This window comes from Haliotis rubra, unplaced genomic scaffold (assembly GCF_003918875.1).
Source record: "Haliotis rubra isolate DU_JTF1 unplaced genomic scaffold, ASM391887v1 Scf2, whole genome shotgun sequence".
Classification (NCBI taxonomy): domain Eukaryota; kingdom Metazoa; phylum Mollusca; class Gastropoda; order Lepetellida; family Haliotidae; genus Haliotis; species Haliotis rubra.
Window position 1 is genome coordinate 5,040,609 of NW_025766002.1, and position 8,461 is coordinate 5,049,069.

The window sequence follows — 8,461 nt, forward strand, 5'->3', positions numbered from 1 at the left end:
TATCTATGTCATCTGCTGTGTAGATAAGTTTCCTCATGACATCAGCTGGATCAGAATTACTCATTGTCAGTTCTTGTGCCCTGCTGACTATGGACAGCTGTCTGATTCTTCTGTCCACCCCATGCTCCCCTTGTCCCATCTCAGCGAGGCTAGTCTTGTCTGAGAACAGCTGAAAAGCAACTGCGACAGGGGCAACCTACAAATTGGGGGAAAATTTTACGATATGAATTTGCTTGGTGTTACAAGTGAAAAAGTAGGCACTAGATCTCATTTAATATTATTCACCTCTGTCAATTCATCAATGAACTGTTTTGCTGCCTCCTGTGACAAACTCTGTCTGTCTTCAGGGTGTCTGGGGTCGAACTCCTCCTCTCCCACTTCCTGTTTCTCCTTACCATAACTGAAAAAAATTCTTTTGATTTTATTTGCCTGAAATTAATTAAAGGCAGCTAGCTCTCAAAATCAGAACTTGCACCTCGTTATAAAATTAAAACATTTGGAAGGGAATCCTTTGCTTGTTCTTTCCTCTACTGTGGAACTCCCACCCTTTGGCCATAAAATCAGCAGTTGACTTTAACCCATTCAAACGTTGGCACATGACCCACCTGTTTCTTCTCATTAAAACTAACTATATTTCCTTCACTTATAAACTCTGTCAAAAAAGAAACGCAACCCCTGTATTTTAGAGATTTTGATCTGAAGTTTTAGGACGACACGGCATTTTTATTATTTAAGACAGAAGTCTGAAATTTGGCAGAATAATAACCCAGATGGGAATGTTTAAAATTGTCATTTCAAAAGTCATCTCACAGACACCAGTTTGTCACCAGGGGGGGCGTCTTTCTCAGTATCTCGTATGAGCACCACGCGCTGCAATCACTGCACGGCATCTCCTTGGACAAGAACGGATAAGACGCCGGATTCTTTCCTGGGGAATGGCTCTCCACTCCTCCTGCAGTGCAACGGCGAGCTGTTGCAGCGTCTGTGGCGGCGGCTGACGTTGACGTACGCGTCGATCCAGAGTATCCCACAGGTGTTCAATAGGGTTGAGGTCTGGTGATTTAGAGGGTCATGGCAAGACATTGACGTTGGAATTCTGCAGAAAGTTCATTGTTGCACGTGCAGTATGAGGCCGGGCGTTGTCCCGTTGAAAAATCTGTGTCTGTTGGTCAATAATCGGGAGAAGGTGAAGCTCTAACACGTGGTTGATGTAACGTTGGGCTGTCAGGTTCCCTGGAACGATCACCAAGTCTGATTTCTGGTTGTATGAGATGGTTCCCCAAACCATGACGCTTTCTCCGCCAAATCTGTCCACCTGTCGGACGCAGATGGGCGCAAAACGTTTATGACGTCTCCTATACAGACGCTGTCTTCCGTCGTGACGTTGCAAAAGAAAACGTGATTCATCAGAAAACCAGATTCGCCTCCAGTTTTGTAAAGTCCGTATCCTTACGTTGTTGCACCACCTGAGTCGTCGGCGTCGATGTAGGGGGCGTAGTACAGGTCCAACAACTGGTCTACAGGCACGTAAACCCGCTTCTTTCAGACGGTTCCTAATCGTTTGAGCTGACACTCTCCTCAAACCTGGTATTTGTGTGGCAGTCACGGTTGGTAGGGCATGCCGATTACGCAGGTGATGGACCCGGATGTACCGATCTTGAAGGGGGGGGTCGTGATTCTTGGTCTTCCACTTCTCGGGCGATCGTTGGTCAAATTGAAGTTGTTGTAGCGGCTCCAAAGTCGCGATATCGTTGTTTTGTGAACATTTAGGTGCCGTGCAACAGTTCCAAAACTTTCTCCGGCTTGAACACGACCAATGGCGATATTTCGGTCGGCAGCACTCAATCGTGGCATTTTTAACACAGCTTTTCGGCGACAAATGAATGAATATAATACGGAAGCACATGGGCTTTTATACACCTCTACATTAACTGCCATTTTCATGATTTGCATGTGTTTTTTTTTGTGCGAAGTCACCATGAGGGTCATTTCATGCGTTGTGACGGAATAAGCAATAAAATACACTTATGCGTACAAATGCAGTTGTTTGGATGGTAATCTTCATTAATTACGTGTATCATTTCAATACATTCGAATAAAATTTAGTTTGGAAGCAATAACATTTCAATCAAACGAATTTTTCATATCTGAGGACAGGGGTTGCGTTTCTTTTTTGACAGAGTTTACATTTCAGTATGTAAGTGTACCATGTCAGCGCTTTGAGCTTGATTCTTGTACAGGGAAAAGGTGCATTACAAATGCACATTTATTTATCATTATATAATGTAAGTTTAGAATAAACATTAAGTACCCATTAAGAATATGTGGAGTTAACAGATTAGTTATTATTAATTACCACACACCCAACAGTTTCAATCCTAAGATTCTTTATAGGCACAGCTTCAGTCTGGCTCAAGGCTCTCCTCTTCCACAGACAGGGACCAGATGTAACGGATGGCTTTTCAAAATCCTCAAGCGTATACAGGCTTGCTGATATGTGTCGACAAGCCCCATCAGCACTGAAATATGATCACAAAATGACAAAGAAATTGAATGATATATTATATTAACACTGAAGTGTTTAAATGCCAATATATTAACATTTTATAAACATGATATCAAATCAATTACAATTTTCTTTTGAATAAAGGTTGCATTAAATAAACATTTCAAATACATGTATTGAAAATATATTCAGTGGTGGATAATTGTACTGAACATGGATTAAAACTTACCCGCCAGGACATTCACAAAATGCCAGTTTGATCACTGCTGTAGATATTTCCATGAGGAACCACATATCATATGTTGGCTTTCCAAGATAGGAAGAATCCTTCTGTGTTGGTTTCACCTTTGACTTGAATGCACAAAGGTTACTGGCATCACTAATGTCACAATACTGAAGGTCTAACACATGACCTTCATAAAACAAACGATAGTCCCCAAAAGACTTGAAAGCCTTCAATTTCCTCCTATCATAATCAGATCTATGAAATAACAGGTAGTTGAAGATATCATACAAGCCGAAGTCTGGGATGAGGCTGAAGTCAGATGTATAAGTAAGAGCAAATGGATCATCAAACTCACAGTGTAAGTCTGTGAGACTCTGCTTCATAAACGTTTCTGGTCGACAGTCATGTTGAAAATCGAGATCAGGCTCCAATTCAAGTTTGACAACTGCATTGGCTAAAGCTATGAGAACATCTTTTCTGTGACCTGTAGTTGTTATTCCGTAATTTTTCAAATAATCTTTAAGTTCTGGGACTTTCAATTTCTCCATGGTAATTAATCATAACTTATTTAAACTGTTTATTATGACATGCACCTGTCATCGGAGGCGTGCCGACTACCAGATCTACATTCTAATTGCTCAGCCGATTTATGCAGCCTCAGAGAAAAATTATATACACTGAAGGGACAAATTATATACAAGAACTATTTAGAACAAGTATTTCATTCACTAAAAACTCGATAAACTGCGAATAAATGTTACAACAAACGTGATCAGTAACTACAACGATGCTTGACAGACGCCATTTTGTACGAAAGCTTGACCTGGTCACGTGATCGCGTCATTAGTCACGTTACCGCCGGAAAATGGTCTAATAGATTAATTCGGTGTTTTGGCCATGTGGCCCAAAGTACAATTGGTTGTGACGACATAGGCGTAACACGTGACAGGAAGAACATATGTACATCTATACATAGGAATTAAGATAATACAATCTACAATAAAAGCAGAGAATGCAAGATTAAAGAACAAAATAAACACGAAAAGATTAATGTTAACTAAAAACTTCAACGAGAATATAAAAGTCGCCCATCATATGTCAACTAAACAAACTAAGGACAAGTCACTAAAACAATGTTAAGCCATTGTGATCAATGGGTGACGCTTATTTGAAAAAAACGGTAATGATTCCCTTACTCATTGTGGCTTTCGCGGCAATAGGTATTTTTCAAATGTGGCTTTCCAGGGCGGACACCGTACATCTTCATGATAAGAAAAGCACACGTTTCCTGAAAATTTGCAACAGAAGTTATGGTTTGGATATGTTTTGTATTGAGAACAGATAGACTTTGGTTATGAATCTATAAATATTTTGTTCAGGGATCCGCATACCTTTCACAGTTTTGTTTATCCTAACTTTTTACGCTGTCGGCACTTTTTCACATCTGACAATCTATGTAATTAGCTATCATTGTATTCTTACGTTCATCGGAATTCGTTTGTTGTACCAAATTGTCTTATGGGATATTTGTTTATAATAACATTCGAAGCAGTAAGCACTTTTTCTGCTTGATGGGTAAAGGTGTGTATAGCCGGTGATCGGCTTAATTGATTCTCATTAGATGTTTTCAATTTACTTTAATATATTCTTATAAGACGAGTATATATGGATGACAACGTTTAACTTCTTCTTTATTGTTGTTGTTGTTGTATGGTTTATTGAAGAATATCATTATTTGACAGAGTGCAGGTGCTTTTCATATGGGTTCAATGTGTGAAGCTTATAATGGTGATTTATGGTGATATTGCTGGAATATTGCTAAAAGCGGCGTAAAACTAAACTCACTCACTCACTTTGGGGAACATTATATACTCTCCAAAAAAAAACCGCATATAGGAATTTCAACTGTATTTTTAGGTTTATTTTGAAACATCTTGTAGGCTTTATGAGTTAATGAAATATAGCGGAATGCAGAATTATACGTCTTTGGCACCAACTCGAGGAAAGTCAGTTTGAGTGTCACATGGAGACGTGTGGTGGCGCTGAAGTCAATACCTCGTGTGACCACCGTGGGCATCCAGAACTGCACGGCATCGCCTCGGCATCGAACGAATCTCGTGTTGCCCAATCGCAGCCCACTCTGCCTGTAGTGCATGTGGACCCGTGAAGATCCGGGGTAGAATAGGTCTTCAGCAACCCATGTGCTTGCCATAAAAAGGCGACTATCTTGTCGTAAGAGGCGACTAACGGGATCGGGTGGTCAGTTTCGCTGACTTGGTTGACACATGTCATCGGTTCCCAATTGTGCAGATCGATGCTCATGCTGTTGATCACTGGATTGTCTGGTCCAGACTCGATTATTTACAGACCGCCGCCATATAGCTGGAATATTGCTGAGAGCGGCGTAAAACTCAACTCACTCACTCACTAACTGTAGTGCCTGTGCGAGTTGCTGAAGTGTCTGGGGCTGAGGGTTACGGCGTCGCACCCATCTGTCCAGGGCATCCCACAGATGTTCGATCGGGTTTAAGTCCGGTGACCTTGAGGGCCAGGGTAGCACATTGATGTTGTGATTCTGGAGGAAGTCTCTAGTGTGACGTGCTGTGTGGGGCCTGGCATTGTCCTGTTGAAACAACTCCCTCTGCCGATCAATGATTCGAAGGAGGTGTGGGCGTAGTATTTCGTCACAGTACCGTTGAGCTGTCAGGATGCCCTGGATCATGACCAAATCACTTCTCCTACGGCAGGTGATCGCTCCCCACATAACACTTCCCCGGTCGAATCTGTCCACCTGGGGAACGCAAGCGTCGGCGAAACGTTCACGTCGACGTCTGTACACCCGCATTCTTCCATCGCGTCGTTCCAGTAGAAATCGTGATTAATCACTGAACCAGATTCTAAGCCAATTCGGTAGGTTCCAGGCCTGAACTTTGGTGCACCATTGAACTCGATGTCGACGATGTTGTTGTCGAAGCACAGGGCCAAAAAAAAAGGTCTTCTGGCACGTGAACCAGCCTCTCTCAACCTGTTCCTAACGGTCTGTGCAGAAAGCCTCCTCAATCCGGGTATTTGTCGAGCGGTACTGGTCGCCGTAGCTGTTCGATGACACAGGTGATGTACCCGGGGTCGCCCACTACGAGGGGCATCTGCTACCGCATTCTGCCGGCGATATCTCTCCCAGAACCGTGAAATGGTGCTTTGGTGAACATTCATGCGTCGGGCACCTGCACATTGAGACTGGCCAGCTTCAAGCAAACCAATGGCAATATGACGGTTGGCTTCACTTAGACATGGCATTTTGCGTTCGTCAACAATATTCCAAATACAGTGAATAATCGACAGACAGTGATCAACCTTTTATACCCATCATTGAGACTATCTGATCCCCAACTTTCACGTGCATTGCATGTGAATTGTGTATTCTGTGACACTACACGCCGAAATTGAAAATCATGCTGTTAAATACGGGTATTTTGTGGATGGTGCGTTTTGTTGTGATGATTCAAAACATAAACACCATAGGACTCATAAACAGAGCAAAACCATTTGAAAAATGAATCACGTTTCAATTCATTGCTACATGAAATTGCTATTTTCATGATGCGTTTCTTTTTTGGGAGAGTATGTATACCCTTCTTATATATTCACCAACTTCTAAATGCCTCTCAAGAATCTTAATATATTCTTAGGTGTGACTGTGAGTGCATGCCGATGCCAACTGGTCTTGAAAGTAAGACTCGGAATGATCGGGACATTTCTCCTGCCTTAATCTGTCGTTTTACTTATAAAAAGGAAGAAATGGTGGCTCTTTTCATTGTTCGATGATTCCGTGCATCCCCAGGCAACGGAATACACCATCGTACCATTTACAAAAACGACAGAAACAACACGATTTGTATTACTGTAGCGCTTGGTCTTTGGCAAAATGGCGGACTCTAGGCACATTTGACGCACCGAGCGGAAAGATCATGTGAGTTCCAGCGGAACATGCATAATTGCCGAAGCTCAGATAACATAATTAAAACATAAATATGCATAGTTTTAATTGAAAATTTAGGTATATTTTTCTGATGACTTTATCTTTCACCCAGCAAACTATTGCAATTCACTCGTATTCTCCTTTAAGCTAAACAACCCTAAATACGAGCGTGGCGTGAAATGTTTTGTGTAGAGATTTCCTGTATTGGAGCAGAGAGTTTTAGTGGCAGAACACAAAGCAGTAAACAGTTCCCACGGTGTATCATTTATGATATTGCATGATCTATAACCTATGGTTTGGTCACACACCATGCAAGAGGTCACGAGTATGATCATGTGACATTCCTTATATGGACTCGTTACTACGAACGCCTTTTGCCTCACAATAATCACCGCGGCTGTTAAGTCTATCATTAATTTTCACTTTTTAAGTTATATTTCCTGAATGTCTGTTGTTCACGGTGACATTTACGAGCTACTCAGATATAACGTGAATCTTTTTGATTGGTTAGAGGGTGTCGGTTCGGTAGAAGACACCCGGTGCAATGGAGGGGCTTATAATAATGTTCTTTATTCCTCCATAGCAGAGTACAATAACACGGACAGGCAGAAAATGTACATTAAGTAAGAGAGGTATTTATAAAGAAGAATACATTAGAGTTATTGGAGCAGCACTGACTTAGATGAGTTGGGGTTTAAGTCACTTTACGATAAGGTAAATCTGGTGTATTTACATAGTCTATACAATCCTTGAACGACCAGAGAAGAGTAGATGGTGTTGTCTGTGTCATACAAAGGCACACATGTGTAACATAGAAGGTACGAATGCTACGAGAAAAGTTACGAGATCTTAGGCCGACGAGAGCTTTGTGAAACGGGGCCCTGGTCCACAAACAACATGCCTTCACACAGCAAAGTGGCACTGGTTTTAGTGATTGCACGTTTATCCCTACAATCAGTCTAAACAGAGGATATGAAGTTATACACAAACGGAAATATACTCATGTTCATATATAGAGTCACTAACACGAGTATACACTAGACGCCAAAAGAAACGTTACCCTCCTACCTTTATGAATTACTGAAAAACTATCAAAGATATGTGAGAAGGTTTTAGTTTTAATTACAAGGAAGCTTAACACCACAGCTTTATTGGGAAATAAACCAATAATAGTGATTTTGATGTCCAAAAGAAAGGTTGTAATAAAATTCTGCTTTGGGACAATGATAAACCATTTAAAGTCACAATTTTTCAACTACTATAACAAGAAACAATTGTTGTAGAGTGTGTAAAATTGTAAAATATTCATTCCTATGATTTCAGTCTTTTAAAACATTTTCTGCTGATTTACATTAGTGAAAACAAGTAAAATGTGTCTTTGATATTGTGAAAAAAGTGTTTAGGAACATCTAAAATTATCATTGATAATATCTTTGCTTGTAAAGTAGCACTTTTCCATTTTCTGTTTACACACAGCAATATCAATCGCCAAAGCGCAGCAATATTCAAGCAGTATTTACATCCATTTCACACGTCTAACTGACTGACTGACTGAGTTTATTTTTACGCCGCTTTTAGCAATATTCGAGCAATATCACGGCGGGGGACACCAGAAATGGGCTTAACACATTGTGCCCTTTCACATGTCTAATGATTCTATAGGGTATAAAGAGAGTAAGTGAGTGAGTTTAGTTTTACGCCGTACTCAGCAATATTCCAGCTATATGGCGGTGATACACAAGTACGAGAA